At 39.2% G+C, this 24611-nt stretch overlaps 1 protein-coding gene and 1 long non-coding RNA gene across 2 annotated transcripts in view; one reads left to right on the forward strand and one right to left on the reverse strand.

Moving 5' to 3' along the window:
• The window catches only part of HCN1 (hyperpolarization activated cyclic nucleotide gated potassium channel 1), a 335249-nt gene that overhangs the window by 234558 nt on the left and 76080 nt on the right, over positions 1 to 24611 (reverse strand). The gene's annotated exons all lie outside the window — the stretch shown is intronic.
• Positions 17585 to 23900, forward strand: LOC136320359 (uncharacterized). The gene is made up of 3 exons (XR_010728320.1): positions 17585 to 17676; positions 19069 to 19130; positions 23690 to 23900. It is a non-coding gene; the product is annotated as an uncharacterized lncRNA (long non-coding RNA).

Below are 24611 nucleotides of genomic sequence, written 5' to 3' on the forward strand. Positions count from 1 at the left end.
AGCAATCAAAAAGTCTTGGAAAAGAGGAAACATTTCTAGATCTTCTCCTTGTATGTGACTTCCTGAAGAACAAGTTACTTTTTGAATGCATCCATCTTATTTTTACTGTAAAAATGTTTGTGATAAATCCTTGAAGAAAGAAAAATATTTTGTTCATTGAAGAGGCTAAATGTATCTGTCAAATACGCATGCTTAGCCATCCATTCATCATCCAACAAAAGCTCTGCTAATGCAGTGTCACTCTTACAGAAAGTGTTTCAGTTCTTCTCACAGTTCGAAAAGGCATGAAGAAGCCTTCCTCTTAAGGACCACCTCATTTCCGTGTAGAGAAGGAGATATTGGTGTTGTGAATCCATGCTCTCACATAGTGTCGTGAACAGTCTGGAGTTCAAACCTCGACTACGAGTGTCACTGACACTGACAATCTTCACTGCATCATTCAGCACTGTGTTCAATTCAGGGGAAAGTTTATTTGCCACTAAATACTGCCGGTGAATCATACAGTTTGTGGACAACATTTCTGGATGTGCAACATCTTTTATTTCCATAACTACCTTTGAGTGATGTCCAATCATCAGAGCACCAACCATACCGACTCCAATGCACTTGCCCCACTTTGAGTCCTCTGCTTGAAAGTACTCATTCAGAAAGTACTCATTGTCTGAAAGTGGCATAGCCTCAAGTTTTTGTCTGGTTTGAGGACCCAAAATTTCCTGAGTGTCATCCAAGATGCAAGGCTTTATTAATTCTTCACCAGCAGTAAAAGAATTTTTCATTTTTTATATTTGAAGGGCAGCTAAATAAGACACTCATAGGAGTGATTTATTACTAGTTCATCATTTTCTTCATTTGAATTTTCTGACTTTTCATTTGGTTGTGTAATCTTTCAAAAAAAATCTCAATAAGATTGCTATGCTTTGAATATAAATGACAAGTTTGGAAGGTTTCATTGCATCATTTGACAGAATTTCAGAACATAGTATACACAAGACCATAGCAATAATTCATTCCCAGGTGCTACCATAAAACCAAGTTTTAAATACAACTTATCATACCACCTAAAGAAGTTTCTTTTCCTTTTTTGGTTTCTGTTGTACCTTCCAAATTATCACCACATTTCCTTTTCACCGTCTCTTTTAAACTTGAGGCACTTGTCTTCGGTTTACTGTTGGTATCTTCATGAATTCTCTTTGGCTATCATTTTTGCTCTTGAAGAAGGTTAAAATGCCTATTGTCTTTTCCTTTGCATTTTGCAGGGTTTAAAATTTACAACACAGTGACATCACAGAGAAGAATAATTTATTTGCAAACAATATTGGATGCGTTCTAAATAGATGAGTACCTGCATGACTATTTGCTCCAACATGAGAAAAAATTTACTGAGAGAGGAAGGGGCCCAGAAATGGAAACACGTAACAGATAAAGTTTTACGGTATTGCACATGATAGTGCACTATGGGGCAAGCTGGTAGTTGGTTTCCGTATGCCCCATTTACAATGCACTGAACACTACGTAAATGTGTCTGAGTGCTATTTGCACAAGCATGAAATAAAATGAACTATAGAGAGAGGGAGTGGGAGGTAGAGCCTGTGCATAACCTAGCCGGCCAGATTTGGAAATCACAACAAAGTTTTATTTTACTGAGCATAACAGGGCAATACGGTACAGGCTGGTGCTTAATTTCCAAACTCCACATACATGTACAATAAGATGAATATGACACAAGTTTGTCTGAACACTTTTTGTTTATTGCGCATGATTTGTAAATTTTCTGCATGGTGCAAAAGTTTGTTTGAATGAGCGTACAAGTCCCAAAGACCTCTAAGACAATTTCAATAGTATTTTCATTGATGATACAGGCTGATAAGTGGCAATCACCCTGAGCATAAGCAAATTTGACTAAGATCATTAGGTCTATACCCTTCATATAACATCAGGGTGTTTAACTCTTTTGTGAACTGGCACAAAATTTCTGGTGGACTGGCAGTGGTCTGCAGACTGGTGGTTAAAAACACTGGTTTAGAGAAGCTAGAAAACACCCTGGCCAGTTGGTTCAGTGGTAGAGCATCAGCCTGGCATGTGGATGTTCCAGGTTTGATTCCTGGTCAAAGCACACAGGATTAACTGTCCATCTGTTTCTCCACCCCTCCCTTCTTGCTTCTCACTCTCTCTATTCCCCTCCTGCAGCCATGGCTCAATTGCAGCAAGTTGACCCCGGGTACTGAGGATGGCTCCATGGCTTCTGCCTCGGGCGCAAAGGAAAGCTCAGTTGCTGAGCAATGGAGCAACATCCCAAATGGGCAGAGCATCGCTGCCGGGTGGATCCTGGTCTGGTCGCAAGTGGGAGTCAGTCTCTCTGCCTCTCCGCCGCTCACTGATTAAAAAAAAAAAGAAAAGCTAGAAAACACTTCCTAGAAAAATAGTATTTAAATCCCCAAAATTTGCCTATCAAAAACAAATACTCGGAAGCAGGACGGGAAGAATCTAAAAAGTGATGCTGAAGTACTTCATTTCTCCCTATTGTTGAATAAATAAGACTGAAGTAATACTACAGGGTATGGAAAATAGGTACAGAAGTAAACAAAAGACTTTTTTTCCCAATTTTTGTTTTTTTACTCTCTAGCCAACTATCATTAAAAAACTAAAAATAGGTCTTGCTTCTGCAATTAGGGAGTAAGGAAAGAATCACAATGATTAGTCCGTTTGGGGTGGAGGGTGGGCATATCTGACCATTGTCATATACCTCTATGTCATTTGACTTCCTATTGAGATTTTTTTCCTTCTACAGTTTGGAACAAAAAAAAAATCTAATTCTGCCTCACTATGGGTAGGCAGCCTTTCCTACCCTCAGCAGCCTTTCCGAGAAGGAGTGGGGCTCCTGGAGCCTCCAATGATGAAATGTAATCCCAAATTGGCAAGCAGGTCCTCTGAGAACTAGGCATGTAGAGCCAGGAAGGCGAGTGTTAGTGTGGATCCTGCCACTGAACTTCGAGGGCTGTGCTTCTCAGCTGTCAGTCTGGAGTCGGGAGATGACAGCTCAATCAACTTCCTCCTAACCCTCCCACACCCCTTTCTATGGCCGCCACCCCAGGAAAGGAGATGATCATTTGTGTGACAAATATGTGTAAATAAAAAATAAATCAGATCCACATGAGAGTCTAACATGTGTTCGAATGAGTGAAGCACACCATCTTTTACACATGGACTTCATGATGTTTATTTTGGTAGCTCAAACTCCTTTAAAAATATATAGTAGTAGAGTTCCAGTTATTTTATTAGCTGTAATATCTAGGGATTCTAACTACAGCCTGAAGTTTGTTTGTTTGTTTGTTTAAAATGGCAAAAAAAAAAAAGAACCTTTACAGTTACAGGTCCTAATAATGTATCTATATTTTCTAAACAGAGAGTAAGGAAGAATGAAATGGGTGTCAAAATGGTCAAAATGGGCTGAACAGTCTCTTTCCAATTTATATGTTGAAGTTGTAATACCCAGTATCTCAAAATATACCTGCCCTTGTAGAGAAGGTGTTGTAAAACATAATTAAGTTAAAATGAGTCCGTAGCGTGGGCCCTACCCGAGATGACTGGTGTCCTTATGAAAAGAGGAAATGTCGCCACAGAGACATCAGGAATGCACACAAACAGAAGAAAGACCATGTGAGGATGTATCTCAACTTTTCATAGGTCAATATAAGTGGCATAATGTTACCTGTATTATCCTTTTAGAATATTAAGAGACCACATGACTGACAATATCACAGGTGATAATTCAAAGGCTATTGTCATACTACTTGACTATCTGATGTACTCTGAATTCATTTCCAGTAGTCAGTATTGCCAAAATAAATTTCCCAACCAATTCCCTTTTGTTTGCAGATACCTCTTCAAGGGTACACTGTAAGATTTATGTGGATCATAGCTATTCTAATGGCTGGAATAATTGCCAATTCCCTTCCAGCACTTTTCTGAATACAGCATGGAAAGATAAAATGCTACATGTAGTGATAAATACGAACAAGACAATTGGGCCTGGGAAGGCTGTTAAAACACAATGTCCTCTAGCTTCTTGCAGATGAATGCTAGATGAAAGTTGGTGACCTAATATCTCCCAGGTTGCTTTTATTATTTAATTACTATTCCATGCTCTCTCTATGGGATGTTTAAAATGGACTCTAAGTATAGTCTTAAGGATTTGTTATGAGAGAACAACAGATCTATGGCACTCTGTGTGCAATTTATAGCTGAAAGCTTTGCCCACAAGATCTCTTCCGCCAGCAAAACCATTAGAGCGGCCATCATTTGTGGAGGGCCAGGCCCAGGGGAATAGCAAAAAGCCAAAGGAAACCTCGCCAGGTACTGAAAAACACACCAGTGTGGAATTTCAAATAGAACTAGTTGAATGACAAACTTTTCACATGAGTTATTTCTTAAAGCTACAATGTCAAACATTCTTCAAGAAAAGAAATGGTTCCTGGTCTTCTTTTTGATCACTGAAATAAAATATCATGTTTGCTATTAAATAGATTTTCATTCACTTTCCAGAATCACTTTAGACTATTCCTGCACATTTAAAAGAAAGAGAATCATTAAGATTTAATGATAAAAATACATTTATGTCATTATTTGTGGATAATTCCAGGTAATAGCGCAGTGACAGTGACCAATGTCATCTCTTTAGTATGCTGCCAGTAGGATAGTGTCTTAGGTGAAAATGACTGTGATGAAACATTAGGATCTGACCTATACACAGTTTTTTTTTGTTGTTGTTGTTGTTGTTGTTTTCATTTTTCTGAAGCTGGAAACAGGGAGAGACAGTCAGACAGACTCCCGCATGCGCCCGACCGGGATCCACCCGGCACGCCCACCAGGGGTAACGCTCTGCCCACCAGGGGCGATGCTCTGCCCATCCTGGGCGTCGCCATGTTGCGACCAGAGCCACTCTAGCGCCTGAGGCAGAGGCCACAGAGCCATCCCCAGCGCCCGGGCCATCTTTGCTCCAATGGAGCCTCGGCTGCGGGAGGAAAGCGCGGCGGAGGGGTGGAGAAGCAAATGGGCGCTTCTCCTGTGTGCCCTGGCCGGAATCGAACCCGGGTCCTCCGCACGCTAGGCCGACGCTCTATGACCTATACACAGTTTTAAAAAAATATTTAAAAAGGAAAATCTTATATCATTAATATTTCTTAAAGGAAGGAGGTTATCTTTTAATATATTTGTGGATATAAAAACCTTACTGTTACTGAAGTTTCAATATTACACTGGGTCTCCTCATGTCAATTATCTTTGTGCTAAGATTTTTTATCAATAGTGTATATTCCACAGCCAATTTCAATAATATGTCTGGGCCCAAAGTTGTTCCGCACTACTCCAACACCACACATATATATTATTGGGGTGGAGGGTGGGCACTCTATAATTATTTTTCATTTTGTCACCTTCCTTAGAAGGCCGTTAGGCTCCAGGCACCTGTCAATGCTATACATTGATGACAGAAAAAAGAAAAAAAGGCCCCTGACAACTCAGGGTATTCAGTGCAGTATACTCTTTGCTCATCATTTTTTTGTTAAAGATTTAGTTTATGGACCTTAAAACAAATATTTTGAAGCTATTTCCCTTCTCTTTGCTACTTCCCTTATAGTAATGATTCTATTAGAAGCTTAGAAACTATCTCATAGTTAAAAAACAAGCAATACCAGCTCTAACAGTCTAAAAAACATTTGGGTCAGAGGCAACCTGCCATTTTAATACACAGTGACAAAACTTAGGCGCTATATCAAGGGTGGATAGCTGACTGCCAGTTATTTCTCTAAAATGCAAGCCAGTGTCTTTCACAACATAAATACAGTATTTAAACCACAATTTTTTATTAAGTTTTTATTTCTTTTTTCATCCTATTGTCATCTTAGAAAATTCATATTATAGATAATTAAATATTCACTTCATTTTTATGTTTCTGAATATATATGAGTCAACATAATAAAAAGCAAAGCAAGTATGCATAACAAAGCATATTTGCTTATTTGCTTTTTTCTAGTTGATTTAACTTATTAACAGTATTAAGTCCCCATAGTTGATAATACGTGACAAAAATTTAATCTTGAATGGGAACAATTTACTTAGCCACTTAAAACTTCACCAAAATAATTTTCCACAAAATTACTGAAATAAATTCAAAATTCAAATGAAGTAATTTTTGGCCTATAACTTACATAGAGAGTCAAATAAATAAGTAGAATTTTATAAGCACAACTGCCAATACATTTCTAAGTGGTTTAAGTGAACTTCCTTTCTTCTTTGATCTCCATAAGAACAGAATGGGGAGGACTTTGCTCCTATTTTAAATATGTGTTTACCCAGAGAAGATAAGCAAGTTGGTCTCTAAGGCATGATGACTAGTCATTGCCATATTCCAACACAGGCAGTCTCCGGGCAAGTTACACCCTTAACCACTCTGCTAGTAATGACAGCATTCAATTTGTGAGTTAGAAACATTAAAGGAAGTCTGTGCTTTTGACACAGTAAGAAAGTCCTATCAATAAATGGTGGCACTGTAAGAAATTAGGGAGCTAGTCACATATGTGACAAAACATCTATTAACTACTGTTCTGTGTCTACTGATAAATGATCCTTCAAAACGTATTAATAATACAGGGACAGAAATTGCATGTCATATGGTCACAGAGCTAAATATATCAAACTTTTAAAATATGATCCAATTGAGCTAATGAAAGCTTTAAAACCAAGAACTGAACAACCTTCTCAGACAAGACATTTACAGAATAACTAGAAGAACAATAACAACAAAACTAAACACACAATTGCAAAAGAGCACAGTAGTTTCCATATTTAATTCACCAATAAGGGCAAAGAAAGATTCAGCTTTATAAGTAACAAATTGCCCAAAGTCCCCATCTAAATGCTATTTACTTGAATTACATCATGATTTTGCTGGTTGAATTGGGCAGAGAAATAAGGGGAGTTTGTCATCCTTCAACAAATACATAAATCTTTATTATTTTATTTACAATGGTTTTTGATATATATTCTGCTATCTTTTTATAGAAATAAAAAAGTGAACATTAAGATCGTAACTTTTTATATTTAAGGCTTATTAAAAGCTTTTGAAAATGAAAACAGTGTGTTATCTTACTGTGTAAGCATATAATCTAAACCAAAGAGTAATAAAAGTAAGGCAAATATTTGCCCAGTAGTTGCACTATATTGGAGACAGGTGTTGGAGGTACGTAGATGCTTCAAATTACATGGCTCCCTCTACTTATTAGTGACTACAACCAAGCATTTAATTATTTCCATATTTCATTTTAATGCTGTCTCTATGAAATAAAACCATGTATGGCTTCAACTCTAATCATTTTTCTAGGACATATTTGAGCTATATATGAGAATCCTTTCTGTTGCATGATTTTTAATAGCATTGAAATGGAATCCATCCATATGCCCATCATTTAAGGAATAATTCATTACATTGTGTAAAGACACAGAATAAAATTCTGTGCCATTATTTAAAATATTAAAATATTAAGGGAGCTCTAGGATTAATAAGAAAGGACAGTCTGTAATATATTCTAATTGAAAAAAATTAGTTTCAGAATAACATGGGCAGCAGCATGATTAAAGTTTTACAACTGTGCACATTTTATGAAGTTTTTACATATTGTAAATGACAGTAAACAAGAATCTGGGAGCATGCACACTAAACAATTGACCATTGTTATCTAGGGAGTGAGATGGATAGAATGATATAAAGACAGATTGTTTTTTGCCTATTAGCATATTTATGTTTAGAGTTTTAAGAAGTAAGATAGCTGCATTACTCCTATAATATTATTTTAAAAGTACAGAAAAACTAAAAATAGTCTAATAGCTAAAGGGAAGAAAGATATCCAACTAAACCAACTTTTTATTTATTTATTTATTTTATTTTTTTCACTTTTCTGAAGCTGGAAACAGGGAGAGACAGTCAGACAGACTCCCGCATGCGCCCGGCCGGGATCCACCCAGCACGCCCACCAGGGGCGACGCTCTGCCCACCAGGGGGCGATGCTCTGCCCATCCTGGGCGTCACCATGTTGCGACCAGAGCCACTCTAGCGCCTGAGGAAGAGGCCACAGAGCCATCCCCAGCGCCTGGGCCATCTTTGCTCCAATGGAGCCTTGGCTGCGGGAGGGGAAGAGAGAGACAGAGAGGAAAGCGCGGCGGAGGGGTGGAGAAGCAAATGGGCGCTTCTCCTGTGTGCCCTGGCCGGGAATCGAACCCGGGTCCTCCGCACGCTAGGCCGACGCTCTACCGCTGAGCCAACCGGCCAGGGCTAAACCAACTTTTTAAAAAGAAGTCAGAATAAGAGTCCAACCTGTGGTGGTGCAGTGGATAAAGCGTCGACCTGGAATGCTGAGGTCGCTGGTTCGAAACGTTGGGTTTGCCTGGTCAAGGCACATATGGGAGTTGATGCTTCCAGCTCCTCCCCCTGTTCTTTCTCTCTCTCTCTCTCTCTCTCTCTCTCTCCTCTCTCTAATAAAAATGAATAAATAAAATCTAAAAAAAAAAAGAATAGAAATAGCCTATTCTATAAGGTTTCTGTAATCTTGATTACAAACCTGAAAAGGTCATTTTGAGAAAAGAAACCTCAAATATCAAATAGTTGTAAATACAGTAAGCAAACTGAGGTTAAAAAAATTGGGGTTAATTCCAAAAATACAAGATGCAAGTTTGGCTCAACATTAGAAATTCCCCTATGTAATTAATTCAATGCATTTCAGATTAAAGGGAAATATATATACATCATCTGTACATTGTATGAGATAGATATACACATTATATTTTCATATAATTGTTTCTAGATATATATGAATCCCAATAGATGGATAAAAAAGGACATTCAATAAAATCCAACAACTGACACATGGTGAACACTCTTAGCGAACTAATAACAGAATAATACTTTGTTAACCTTAACATAACTGTATTGACAAAATCAGAGGAAATCACATTTTTTAGGGAAAACTCAAAAGTATTCTCTTTAAAATAAAGAATGAGTTAGAATACCTGCTATCACCTCTCCTATTCAATATTGTATGTTAGGACTTAGCCCATTCAATAGCCATTAAAAGCAAGAGTTCTGGCCAGGAAGAAAAAAAACTCCCATTAGCCATGAATACGATTGTCTATACTGGAAACCCCAAAGATTATAGAAATGTATTATTAGAATTAGTAGAGGAGTTTAAGAATGTGGCTGAATTTAAAGTCAATTTACAAAAGTCAATTGCATTCTTCCTATATACTAGTAACAAACATTAAGGAAAGAAAAGTTAACAAACAATCCAATTTTTAAAAATGGGCAAAGGACCTAAATAGACAATTCTCCAAAGAGGACATACAGATGGCCAACAGATATATGAGAAGATGTGCAAGGTTACTAATTATCAGAAAAATGCAATTAAAACCAAAACCACAATGAGGTATCACCTCACACTTGTCAGAATGTCTATCATCAATAAATTCACAAACAAATGTTGTCGAGGATGTAGAGAAAAAGGAACCCTCCTGCACTGCTGGTGGGAATGCAGATTGGTGCAGCCACTGTATAAAACAGTATGGAGTTCCCTCAAAAAATTATAAATGGGGCCCTGGCCGGTTGGCTCAGTGGTAGAGCATCGGCCTGCGTGCAGGAGTCCCGGGTTCGATTTCCGGCCAGGGCACACAGGAGAAGCACCCATCAGCTTCTCTACCCCTCCCCCTCTCCTTCCTCTCTGTCTCTCTCTTCCCCGCCCACAGCCGAGGCTCCATTGGAACAAAGTTGGCCCAGGCACTGAGGATGGCTCCATGTCCTCTGACTCAGGTGCTAGAATGGCTCTGGTTGCAACAGAGTGACGCCCCAGATGGGCAGATCATCGCCCCCTGGTGGGCTTGCCGGGCGCATTAGGGAGTCTGTCTGACTGCCTACCTGTTTCCAGCTTATATATATATAAATGGAACTCTCTTTTGACCCAGTGAATCGTAAAAAAAAAAAAAAAAAAACGACAACCCCATATCAAAAGAGATCAGATTATTGGTTACCAGTTTACCAGTGTTGAAGCTAGGGAAGTGGGGACATCGGATGAAGGTGATCAGACTGTACAGACGTCAGCTATAAAATATATACACAGTGGGGATATAGCATACAGCATGATGACAATTTAACACTGCTCTATAGCATATTTGAAAGCTACTAAGAGAACAAATCCTAAAAATTCTCATCACAACTAAATAAACATTTTTTTATGATTATAGGAAGAAATGGATGTTAAGCAAACTTTTGTAAAGGAAGGGTTAGACTTCAACTTCAGAGACACGCTGCTGTCAGGATAGAATACAGCATTGAATTCTAAGACTCCAGGACATAGAAAAGTCAGTGACAAGGATTCTTCATGGGTCAGTCCAGCCCCTCTTGTCACAAATTTTTGGCCAAAGCCCCTTGATATCACTTGTTATGTACTGAAGGAAAAAAACACTGCATTAATATCTGTCCATTATAATCAATTTAAAAAGTAAATATTTTTCTCAAAACCATAAAACTCTTTTTTAAGCCAAATACTCATGGCATGGAGTCTGTCTACCTTCTGTTTCCTTATTATCCACATCCTCACTCTCTTCTCTCAGCGGGACTGGCTGGGGGTGGGTGTGATACACAGATCTTTCCCCTCCCTCTCCTCAACACATCCTGATTACCAGTGACCCTGTTGCTGATAACTTGCAAAATGGATTGAAAATAAGTTATTTTACTCAAAAAACTAAGCTCTTTTTTTCAAAATGATTTGGGAAAACAAAGTAAAATAATACAAGTTTTTAAAGAAATTTTTAAAGTATTCTTCCAAGTGATTTTGCATACCTATCAAGTATACAAGTTATATTACCTAAGAGATATATTTGATATATGGTGATTATTTTTTAGGAAGATGGAACTTACCCTCCAAAGATGTACATAGCTAAATATTAGAAGATTGATGTTCGTATGTAAATATTATACCAAAAGGAAAAAATAAGCTGTGGGAATAACTCTTCTTAGACAAACCCATACAAAGTAGTAAATGACCAGGGCTTTGGGGTACAACATGTGATATTCACATGGAGCATACATAACTATACGATTCTGTTTATCTGTGTACAGAAACTGTTAGCATATTATTATATGTTAATAGAAAACCAGGGAGCATGTGACATAACAAACACAGAGAGAGATTCACGTGAGTCTCAGTGTTGAGACTATGTCCAAGTGGGTGAAAAGTTAAAACAACAGGAGTAATAATGTTGATGAACACTAATATTATTTGTTAATTTGGTTCCCATGTGCTAGATTCTAAGCTTAAATACTTTTCCTCATTTATTGTTCACATGAATCCTATGAGTTAATCCTATGAGTAATATTCCATTATTTTCATTTTAAAGGTGAGACTCTCTCAGATGTTTAAAGAACATTTTCAAAGTGATATGTTCAGTAATGTTGGACCTAAGGCACAAAGTTCAAGCCTTTTACATTAATAATAACATGATCTTTACTTTACACTGAAAACCCAGGAAAAGGGAAGAGTGATGTTAATGAAAAGAGGTCCCACGGCTCCCTCTGTAAGTTAGAAGGCACTTGGTTCTTAAAATATATGGGCTAGCTCCATTTTCCCTTCTGCTTTTCACCAAAATAGAGTAACTTCATCACAACAAGCATTCTTCCAATATACAATCAAAAACCAAGAAATGTCACTGACTAATCAGTCACCAAATATGCCCTACATACCTCAGCAGTTACCCTAATCTTGAATTTGTTTGCAATGAAATTAGCACTGTAAAAAGTTGACATTAATTATAATGGCAAAACTTTCAATAGGAGTTAAATGTAAGAGCAGTGATTAAAAAATACTTGTCAAAGTCTAAACAAAATGTTGAACAACAGAAAAATGTGTATTCACACTTAGGAAAGGGTGGCCATATAAGTTAAGAGAACATAAACTATGAAATCAGATCAAACCAGCTTTTAATTGTTTGTACATTTTCTATAGAAAATGTGTGACTTGGGACATGTTAAATAATCACTGTTCACCTCGGTAATAGGGTGATGCTAACAGTTAACACCAAGTTTAAAATCTCAGGTTTTTAACTATATGAAAGTATATCCCTTATTAAACAAGTGTCTCTGATCTAAGCATAAATTCCGGGCATCAGGCTCCTTCTGTCTTGTGGTGCCATGATCTTCAACAAGCATTTACCATGGCTCAAGCCAGAAAGAGGAAAGGAGAATGGAAGAGAACATGAGGAAGCTTCATGGCTGGGTATAAAAATGAAATGCTTACTTTCACTCCCATTCCACTGGGTGACAACACAGACCAGAAGATTTGTGTCCCATTTTTTAGATAAAACAAACAATATAATATTGTGAGCCATGGAAGAAGCTCTCACAAACTCTGCCAGAGCCTGAAGTTGCCCATTTGTGAAACTGGGAAGAAAACCTATTTCATAGTGTTTTTGTGAAGGTTGATGGAGAAGAATACATGTTGCAAACTTACAAGTGTTTCCACATTGTAAATATTCACTATGGAATAATCTTTCTTGGTCATTGCACTAACTCATCTCAGGAGCAAACATGATGAGTTTCTAGAAACAAAAATTGAATTAAAAAAAAGACATTCTGAGAATACTATAATTGTCCTCAACTCACACCAATCTGCTCCAGAGTCTGCTCATTCATTCAGTACAAAATATATGGTAGACCTACTACCCAGCACAGACTCTGCTCAGCATTCAGGATACAACACAGGGGAGGGATGGTGCATCCTCGAGGAGCTCACTCTACTAGAGAAGGCAGAGGCATGGACAGAAGCTATGACACAGTCATTTAGGGAAGATGAAGAAGAAAGTAGGTAATGTACTGAGCAGATTTCTTGTCAATAATTATCCTGAGAGTGACCTAAGAGCACATAGCCATGGCCGCAATGAAAATCTACTAAACTAACCTGTGATGAAGTCTGAGAAGAAATCCTGAAAGAAGTGTGTGTGTACTTGTGCATGTATGTGTTGTGGTCAGTGATAGGGACAGGTGCTGGAAGAGACAGGGAGGCATTCTTTACTGCTAAGAGTAAAGAATTATACATAAGCATAGGGCATAAAGAAACAGACAGCCAGCCCTGGCCAGTTGGCTCAACAGTAGAGCACTGACCTAGTATGTGGAAGTTCTGGGTTTGATTCTTGGTCAGGGCACACAGGAGAAGGAACCATCTGCTTCTCAACCCTCCCCCCCTCATAACCCCCTCTCCTGCAGCCATGGCTCAATTGCTTTGAAAGTGTTGGCCCCAGGCTCTGAGGATGGCTCCATGAAGCCTCTGCCTCAGCTGCTAAAAATAGCTCAGTTGTGGGCATGTCCCCAGATGGGCAGAGCATCGCCCCATAGGGGACTTGCCAGGTGGATCCCAGGCAGGGCATATGTCTCTATCTCCTCTTTTCTCATAAGAAAGAAAGAAAGAAAGAAAGAAAGAAAGAAAGAAAGAAAGAAAGAAAGGAAGGAAGGAAGGAAGGAAGGAAGGAAGGAAGGAAGGAAGGAAGGAAGGAAGGAAGGAAGGAAGGAAGGAAGGAAGGAAGGAAAAAAAAGAAGGGAGGGAGGCAGGGAGGGAGGGAAGGAGGGAGGGAAGGAAGGACCTATACATGAACCATTAATATTCAGAGATAGCAGAAACAGAGGTTCAGAACATATTGTATGATGTTTTAGGACCAGTTAAGAAACAGGTGCATTGTTTACCCATTCATTATTTAATAACATGCTATTTAGTTTCCAGGTGTTTGAGTATTTTTCAGTTTTTCTGTTGTGGTTGATTTCTAGTTTCATGCCATTGTGATCAGAGAAAGTGCTTGATATGATTTCAATCTTCTTAAATTTGTTGAGATCGCTTTTGTGCCCTAACATGTGGTCTATTCTAGAGAATGTACCATGAGTGCTTGAAAAGAATGTATATTCTGCTGTTTTAGGGTGAAAGGTTCTGAAGATATCTATTAAATCAAGTTGATCTAATATGTCCTTTAAGTCTGCTGTTTCTTTAATTTTCTTTTCCTGGATGTGGACTTTTCCTGGACTCCTGCTCCTTGTGACAGCTCCTAACAGACTGAACTGGGTTTGGGTTGCATTTTTCAGGGATTTGGCATGGTGATGGTGCCAACTTGGACTTGGTGAACATGTTAAGGGCACCACTCTTTTATAGATTCTTATTGTATTGGCCAAGAGTTTGCTTAAAGGCTTTAATCACTGTAAAAAAAATTATATATATATATATATAATTATATATATATATATATATATATATATATATATATATATATATATATGTAAAAGACTGGATAAAGAAGATGTGGCACGTGTACACCGTGGTATACTATTCAGCCATAAGAAATGATAACATCGGATCATTTACAACAAGGTGGTGGGATCTTGATAACATTATACGGAGTGAAGTGGGTGGATCAGAGAAGACCGGGAACTACATGGTTCCATGCATTGGTGGGACATAAGGGCGGGACTAGGAGACACGGACAGGAGTGTGGTGGTTATGGGGTGTGGGAGAAGAGAGGGAGGGAGGGGGGAGGGGAGGGGGAGAGGCGCATAGAGAGCTGGATAGAGGGTGACGGAGGACAATCTGGCTTTGGGTGATGGGTATGCAACATAATTGAATGACAGGATGGCCTGGATGTGTTTTCTTTGAATATATGTACCCTGATTTATTGATGTCACCCCATTAAAAGTAATAAAAATTTATTTATAAAAATAAAGAAACAGGTGCAATTCAACCACTGAAAGTCAATAAACTTCTTGGCTAGAGCAAGACAAGAAGGAAAAGAAAAGAAAAAACATCAGATAAATTTAGAAAGTAACATCAGTGGGACATAGTTATTGATTGTAAGAGTGATGTGACGAAGAGTCTACCGGAAACGACTGAGTGCACAGTGTCGCTGTTAGGATACAGGATCAGGAGAAGGGACCTCTCGCAGATTATGTGAAGAGCACCTTTAATGCACTGACTTGGAAATACCGTTGCAAATGTTCACATAGGAAAATTCAGTAAGAGGTTGAGCATGTAAGTCTGAAACTCAGAAAAGTAATTTAGGGGGCAATCAAAAAATCATTATTATTTAAGTTGTTCTGAAATCTTATTCCTTGCTGATACTGGCTTTAAAAATAATTTTAACATTTTATTGGTTTTAAAAAGTGATAGAAAATTGGGGAACTTACAATCAGGCATATTAAAGTCTTTAAGGGAAAAATGATGAGAAGTGGAGAGCAAGCCTCTTCAGAAGCGGTTTCCTACAAGACACTGACCTAGGTGGGAACTGCTCCCACTGTCCCTCTGCTAGGAAGCCCTCGGGGCAGAGACACCTCAGCAGCAGTAAGGTGCCAGATGTTAATTTCTAAGTACCATTCCAATAAGAATAGCTGGGGCTGTCTGAAGAAACTGCAGTTTCATAGGCCAGAGAAGGAAAATGCAAAGTTAATCAGGAACATTAATAACACAGTGCGAGGAAGTAACACAAGAAAAAGAAAGTTTGAGGACACGTCAAAAGGTCACAGGAACCAACCTAAAAGAATTGACTATTGTTGGAAAAATCTGAGCAACAAAATAAATAAGAACAGTATTGGATTGAAATCCAAAGAATAAAATAAATATTGATGAGTCCATACTGATGCAAACTAATGGCTAAATAAGCAAATAATAAGAGAAGGGGTATATTGTCCACAGGGAAGAATTTCAAATAAGAAATCTAGAAGATGAGAGAAATCTCCACTAGAAACCATAGTACTGTAGCTGCAGTCAAACTCCACTGAACTGATGAAATGAGTGGAACAGACTCTGAGGCTAACCAGGATAGTCACAAAGCCTAACTCTCTCCTCAAAAACACTTATTAATTAATGTGGTGACTTCAACTCAAGGCCAAAAATTTAGTGCTACTCCTCCCTTCAGGTGGTAGAGGTCAATTTCCTTCCCCTTGAATACAGCTTGTACATAGTGACTTTCTTCTAATGAACAGAGTATGGACAAGGAAAACATAATAACTTCACAGTGGAGAAATTCCAGCAAACACCACCTTCACTAAAGTGATCAAAGTCAACATCACCAATGATAAGTCACGTTGGTGTCACGTACCCCAATAAGACATGGATGATGAAAAAAACACTTCACTTTAGCCATAATCCAAGTCTAATCATGAGAAAGCTTCCAAAAAATAATTCTACAAACTACCTGACCAGGACTCCTCAAAGTGTCACTGTCACAAAGAAACTACAGAACACATATCTCTAAGGAGATATGATGACTAAATGTGGTGTCCTGGAATGCTAAAGTATGAAAAGGAGATAAAAAACTGGTCAAATCTAAAGAAAGTCCGTTAGTTAATAGTCTCATAGCAATGTGCAAGGTAGTGAAACGCCCCTTACTTTTGAAAAGGGTACCATAGTTATATGAAATGTTAACATTAGGGCAATTGGGGTGAAAATGACAGAGGAATGCTATCTACTCTCTTTACAACTCTTCTATAAAATAAAAACTTATCTCAAAATAAAAAGTTTAGAGAATACCAGACTGAGACAACTTTGGAGATCACCAAAGGACTCAGTGATGTGAGAAAATCAAACCATCCCTGCATGATTACCACACTAAGGCTAATTCTCTGCTGTGTGAATCACATCTTGCAGTCAAAAGAGGGTCAGGCTCAGAAACAACTCTGCACAGTAGATGACCGCATCAATTTCAGCAGATTTCCACAAACCCAACCCTCACATATGGGCACAGTAAGAGAAAAGCATTTATTTCCCTCAACCATCCCCTCCCACTTCCCAGTACTGTGCTCTCCCAGGGATCCTTATAGTTTCTCTACCTGACACCTACAGATCCTCATGTAGTGAAGCAAAGGAAGGCAGTACAATGATCTATTCTTTCATTCATTCAACCTATTATTCATTGAGCATATGTGATGTGCCCAGCTTTATTCAGTCTTGGAGACTGGAACACATTGATGTTATTTCAAATTGAAATAAGACAACAGAGACCACCAATCCCTGATTATTCAGATTAGGAAACTGAGGTCTCAGAGATTAAATAACTTAACCAAGGTCACACAGCACATTACTGACAGAAGTAGACTAGAAACCAATTCCTTTTTCGCAACTTTCTTCTCAACCCAAACGCTGCTTCTGGTTTGAGGAAAGAAACCGAGAAAGGTAAACAATGTGTCCATTACCTTTATAACTAGAAAAGAATTCTCCAACCTGAAAAGGGGATTTAAGATCATCCTAATTGTTTATTTAAAGAGCTCTTCCTTCCAGCAACCTTTATTCCAGGAACCTCAAAATCACAATGTTTAAAGATCAGAAAAACCCTGTTAGGTAAATCTCATAATTGTTTTACTTCTTTTATTTTTTTTCCCTAAGAAGGAGAAACTCGGGTTTCAAAAGGTTAAATGTTTTTCTGAGCTCATTTACTGAGATAGTGACAAAGCTGAAAATAGAAGTCCTCAATTCCTCCTGTTTGCCTTATTTCACCTCGTGCACCACTCTGAATTAAACTCTGCTCTTCTGTAGTACTCCTACGACCAGAGGAAGGTGTCCGGATGCCTGCAGGCGCAGGCAGGCGGGGCCATGGAGTGCTATTACACAGGTACAAAACTTACAACCTGTTCAGCATGGACATTTTTTATTGAGAGAACATTTTCACTGATTTCTATGATGTTCCAGTCTCTTAGTTTCTCTGAACCCGAGTTTCCTCACCTGTGAAAGGAGTAAATAATACCTATCATTGTAGATATTGTGTGGATTATTTGATGTAATCAAATAACTGATATGCTAGCACAGTATCTGTATATGCTATATTAAGTTTACCTTCTCTTTCTCCATCAATTTTAACCTTATAAATCAAATTTGAAATATGAGATAACTGAGCGAGAGTTATTTGTAGAGTTACGTAAATATGAATACATAAAGGAGGAAATTAAATATTTGATGAACGAAGTTTTCTAGAAACATTTTGATTGTCATATAAGTGCAGATGTTGAGCCCACAATATGTTACATATCAAAAAATATGAATCTTTGATTTGATATACATGAGGCAAAATATATCATCTGGTATAGTGTAAGTAAAATTTTTCTGAGCAGATTAACCTAATATAAATATTTGAATGTTAATATTTAAATAAATTGAGCAGATAAAAATGTTTTATTAATTAATGTATAATTCACTAATGAGGACTAATTATAGACTATCAATAAAGTACACTACAATAAATTCTATTTCTTAAAGTACATAGAAGAAAATATTTTAGAAACTTTACATTCGTGTAAATTCTTATTTTTCTTAACATTCATCCAAAGACTTCCATATGGTAGGAATTATAAGCTTTTTTTTTCTCAGAGGATCATTCTTTTTAGATTTTTGTTTATTGATTTCAGAAAGAAGAGAGTGAGACAGAGAGAAAGGCAGGGAGAGGGAGAGGTGGGAAGCACTAACTCGCAGTTACTTCTCATATGTACCTAGATCAGGCAAGCCAAGAGTCTTGAACCGGAGAGCTCAACGTTCCAGGTCGTTGCCTTACCCTCTGAGTCACCACCAGTCAGGCCATTTCCTTAAATAGGTTAATCATCTCCCTTTCAACTTTGAAACAATAAATTTATTTGGAAATCTAGTCTTTCATGAATAAGAGAGGGCAAATTAAAATGATTTCTCATCAATTTAAAAACTCCATTTTCTTAGTTGTTTTTATTTCAAAGCACACTTCCTTTGGGAAAAGATTGTGTGACTCAATTTTGAACTCACCTAAAATGTTAAAAAGACAGGAAATAATCAAAAATTTAAAACCACGTAAAACTTACTTTAATTTTTTATTACTTATTGATTTTTGAGAGAGAGGGGAAGGGAGAGAGACAGGAACATCAACCTGCTCCTCTATGTGCCTCAACCGGGAACTGAACTGTCAACCTCTGTGCTTTGAGAGAGAGAATGCTCTAATTAACAGAGCTATCCAGTCAAGGAATTTTTTTTTTATTTTTTTCAGTGAGTACTATGGGTCAGCCTGTGATAGGATGGTTCAACATGTCTTAATCACCATGATGAAAGGTAAAATATACTAATCATGTTTTTTTCCTTCCAGAATTCACCACTGAAATCTAGATGTGTCCATATTTAGGCACTCACACTTTCCTAATTTTAAAAAATGCACCTGTAGCAAAATTTCTTCTGCAAAAGGACAGAACCAGCTGGAGAGAGAGTGACAATTAAGCCTGATTGGATGATTCAGCAATAAAAATAGGAAGTTAGCTGTTTGAGAATGTGTGAGCTCCCAAGAACTGGATTGTCAGGATGGTGCTCTTTGAAAGAAATTAAGAGAAAGTGAAAATTAGGCCATGAATACAAACAGGAGGTTAAGTTTTTCGGCTAATGGCAAAACCAAAATGTCCGATATTAAAAGAACAGGTCAGAAGACATTGTGCATGACCTTATAAAGTCCTCAAGATCTATGTCATAAGTGATCAACAGAACAACCATAATACATCATCAGAGCTCAATTCAGCCTGCCTTCAGAGAGATGATAATTCTGGCTCCTTCTTGCTCCTGCCAGGGAGAAATGTCTAGCCTTTCTGCAGGAATACATCCCTCCTCCTCTTCTTCTTGCTAACCCTTCCTCGTCACTCAAAACGCCATTCCTGTCCTGATAACACATTCCCAGGGAAGACTTACTTTATTCTTCAGATTAGGTCAGTCTCCTCTCCTAAATAGAGCACTTTGTAAATGCTATTTCCTCCATCAGGGTACACAGTCCAAGAATGTATCTGTTTAACTTTAATATTTTTAATCTATATCTCCTACACGGTTAATCAGAGGAGATCCTGTATTTATCTGTCTCTTTGACCACAGCAAACCTTGAGTACGTACTCCGTAAATATTCAATGTTGAATGAACAAATCCTGAACAGAGAACAATGAGGCTGAAACGCAACCTAGCCTGACCCCGGTTAGTTCCGTTGTTTTGGACAAGTTCACTCAGCCTCTTTGTGTCTCAGTTTCCCTTAAGATCACCTCTATCTCTAAAATTCTAAACTTTAACAAATAGGTTACATAAATTCTAAGCTTTAACGAATAGTTTATACCTTGACATAGACAGGAGATTCACCAACACCTTTAAACTTAAATACTATAATATTACTGTCCCACATTCATTTCCTTCCCATCCTCTAGTATTTCACTTGGAAGTAGACAAAGGGAGTTCCCCTTTGCATGTAGGAGAAACATCCAGTGATTGAAGTGAAACTTTCATTCTATTCTAATTCTAAAGAGTGATGAGGTAATTTAAACACTCAATAAATAATGAATATAAATCTAGTAAGTTGTAGACATTGTTCTGGGTGGAGGACAAAATAATAAGTAAACCAAGGTCTCATTTTTCACAGAGCTTTCATTCTGGGGGAAGCATGGCAAACCAATGTATAACATATTGAGATTGTGAAGAGTGTTACGAAGAAAAAATAAAACAGAGCAGCAGGGCAGACAGAACAGTAGGGGAGAAGGTCACTGTCTTATGTAGGGTCGCCACGGAAGCGCTCACTGGTAACTTGACTTTCGAGTAGAGACCTAAAAGGAGTGACAGATGAGAGAATATCAGGTGGAAAACAAAACCATTCTAGATAAAGGGGAAGAAGCTGGTGCAAAAGCCACGAGCCGAGGGCATTATTGGCAAAGTTCTTGGTACAGCAGGGAGACAGTGTGTCTCGAGGGAAGTAGCGCAAGACAGGGCAGCAGATACGAGATTACAGGAGCAACCGGGGAGTCAGATAATGTAGGACATGGTGGGCCTTTTCATGGGACTGCAGCCATTGGGCAGTTGGGAGCCAGGAGGTGACCTTATTTGACTTAGGTGTCCAAATGAATGCACTGGCAGCAATGTGAAAAAATCAGCCCAAAGGGCACGAGGGTCGAAGTTAGGAAATCACTGAGGAGGTGTTACAATAACCCAGGTGGGACGATGGTCGCTTGAAACAGATGGTAAAAGTGGAACTAATTAGAAATGGTCAGATTCCAGATCTGTTTTGAAATAGAGCCAGCATATTGGGCACAGTGGGAAAACGCAGTCAAGTAAGCGATGGGCTGGGATGGGAGGGGCTGGGACAGTGAACAGATGCTTAAAGGGGAGTTAGAGGTCAAAGGCTCCTCGCAGAGACCTCTAGCCCCACAGGGCCCAGGGGGGGCCCAGGGGCTATGAAGGGGCCAGAGAGGAAGTCTGAGCAGTGGGTGCAGGGACCACACGGGGACAGGAAGCACATGGCAGTCTGGTCTCTTGTGTTTCCCGAAGCAGGTGGGTGGGGACATGCTGTGGGATGACGTCTCAGGCCCACTGTGGTGACGAGGCTGTGAGTCAGCTCAGGAGGAAGTAGGCCACTTCTTGCCAGGAGCCTGTGCTGCCCAGAAATGACTGGGATCACATGCTCGCTCTCCTGACGAAAGTGTTGTCCTTGGTTTTCCTCATGGAAATGCTGGATCTATTTGAGGTCCTGGGTTGTATGCGAGTGTTATATAACATGCTTAGGGAGGATGCACCTTCTGCTACAGCAGGTGCAGACACAAGGGAGACCACCCAGTTCCCAGGCTCCCTTAGCCCGTATTTTCCCAACACCTCCCACCAGCACCCTCTGGCCACCCAGCGCCCGCATGTAGGACAGGGCAGTGTGTCTTCACCTCCACGGTGCTTCTGGTCTTAATTAGGCACGAAATGGAAAAATGTGCAGAGATTTAATTAATGTTTTTACCTCTAAAATCAGGGAATGCAAAACACGCAGCTAGGAAAAAGAAAATGTTTTTTAAAAAGCCAAAACTACTGATTCCTGGAAGCATAAAAGGGTAGGAAAAAAACACCCATCAATAACACATTCGTAAAATATACTAATGCAATGCCAATAAAATAAAACTGCAAAATTACATTGAGCTACATAAGCCTTTGTGGACTTTGTGAAATGAATTACTTCATTACGTACACCTAAATGTGATATGTAAATATTTCAGTACATTAGGCCATTATTTCAATTCCTCTGTAGAATTATCTCTCTGACCTTGTTTACATACAACACATTTTTCCAGCAAAAAGAAGAAAATTTTGGAACAATACAGGGAAAAATTTTGTATTTGTGATTCCTAGAATTCCTTCTGTGTGCTGGGCACTGTGTTCAGGCCCTGTCCTGGGCTCTGTATGAATAGGCTAGCTCTTCCCACATTTCTAACATTCCCATGTGCTATCTATGACCCCTGTGATACAGACAGGGAAATGGAGGCTTTGCAAGGTTGCAGAGCTCAAAAAAAGCAGAAACAGCCCTGGTCAGTTGTCTCAGCGGTAGAGCGTTGGCCTGGCGTGCGGGGGACCCGGGTTCGATTCCCGGCCAGGGCACACAGGAGAAGCGCCCATTTGCTTCTCCACCCCCACCCCCTCCTTCCTGTCTGTCTCTCTCTTCCCCTCCCACAGCCAAGGCTCCATTGGAGCAAAGATGGCCCGGGCGCTGGGGATGGCTCCTTGGCCTCTGCCCCAGGCACTAGAGTGGCTCTGGTCTCGGCAGAGCGACACCCCGGAGGGGCAGAGCATTGCCCCCTGGTGGGCGTGCCGGGTGGATCCCGGTAGGGCACATGCGGGAGTCTGTCTGACTGTCTCTCCCTGTTTCCAGCTTCAGAAAAATACAAAAAAAAAAAAAGAAGCAGAAACAAAATTTCAACCTAATCATGCGTCCATCACAATGCTGCCACTAACCAATTTTATGATCATTGCAAAAGACTATTCGTGTCAGAGGCAAATAAACATCTAATAATGCTTCTTTGTTGAAAATAATGACATGACTCTCTAGACCCATAGTTCCGAATATTGATGCAGAAATCACTGAAATACCACAAGCAGCTGTGGCTGCTCCCAGAAAGCATCCTTCCGCCATGTCCACTGAGCGTTCACCGTGTGTCAGGTGCTATGTAAACACTGGGAATTCTAGACTAATACAGGACAGTGAGTTTCTTACTCTAAATGCAGAGCAACAAACCAGAAAACATATAATCAAAACCACTCTGAGTGTCGAGGACAGAGCCATCCCAGTGCGAAGGTGAGTGGAGAGGGTGTGACATCAGCCAATGGTGTTCAGGAAATACCTCTCTGAGAAGGGAGCGTCCCAGCAGAGTTTGGGGAGACAAAGAATGCAACCAATGCAAAACTTCCTAACAGAGGACTAAGGAAGAAAGTGGAATTTAACAAAGGCCGTGAACGGCCTGCAAAGAAGGGGAGTTGCAGCAGCTGAGTGTGGAGCGGTGAGCAGGGCCCGGATCGTGCAGGGTGCTGGTGGTCAACCTAAGAAATTTAGACTTGATTAAAAGTCATTGAAAGGTTTTCATCAAGATTCAGAGGAGTTACTAGATCCAATTTGGAAAAAAAAAAAAAAAGGTAAAGCAACGTCATAGGAAGGATTAAATGTATCTCTATACATGCGTGAAAATCTGGGTTCATTCATTTTTCTACACTTCTACACCAAATATATTTCTCAAAGTCAAACACTGAAGAGCTGATGCTGCGTAAGATGACTGCCTTCGGGCAGCGAGGACTACAGCACTGTGACTGGTATTTCTGATTTCGTCTTGTTCCTCCTCTCTCTGTCACAGGTGTCTTTTTGGTAACTGACACTGAAATGTAGAACCAGTAAAGTCAGCCCTCCTTCATTCCGAGTCACGAGAAGGCTTCACAGCTGAAGTTACACGTGTCACTGCTCTCCCACAGTAATCAGGACGTGAAGGAACACATGTGATGGGTTTGCGTCCTGACACTGGACGTACGATGCTCTCTACACTTGCTTTAAATTGAGCCATCACTCCACATGCTTCTCTGTGGGCCAGGCACAGCCATGGTGAGTTTCCCACTGATCTGCAAGCAGAAGTTTTCTACTGATGGTCCCTCTTACATGTCCAGTAACACAAAATTCTAATAAACAGTACAGGCAGGATTTTTTAAGTCCTTTATCATCAAATAAGGAGCTAACACATTCACTTTTTACCACACTCATGCCGTAAGAAGAACAGAAATTCTTTGTTTATGGGATAAAAATCTAGGAACCACTGATTTAAGGTACAAAAGTCAAGACAAGATACAGCTCCCATGTGTGTTTTTATTTATTAACATAATGTTTAAGTTTAGATAAAAATGAGAATGACAGGGGAAAATTACATTTATTCTGAGTGACAGGAGAGGTAATATAGATTACTGATGGCCATTACCCATAAGTTTGTGTTATAGAGTAATGTTATAACATAATTCCAAATATGGTGTTTCTTAAAAGAATTATCACTCCACAGTTTCATAAATCATTAATAAGCAAAGTGTTAGTAATATTCTCAGTTTATTTGTGAAATGTTAGGTACTGTTAAATGTATCATATTTTATGCAAATTAAAACCACAATGAGATATCACCTCACACCAGTCAGAATGGCGCTCATCAACAAAACAACACAGAATAAGTGCTGGCGAGGATGTGGAGAAAAGGGAACCCTCCTGCACTGCTGGTGGGAATGCAGATTGGGGCAGCCACT

The sequence above is a fragment of the Saccopteryx bilineata genome, chromosome 1 (genome assembly GCF_036850765.1).
Source record: "Saccopteryx bilineata isolate mSacBil1 chromosome 1, mSacBil1_pri_phased_curated, whole genome shotgun sequence".
Classification (NCBI taxonomy): domain Eukaryota; kingdom Metazoa; phylum Chordata; class Mammalia; order Chiroptera; family Emballonuridae; genus Saccopteryx; species Saccopteryx bilineata.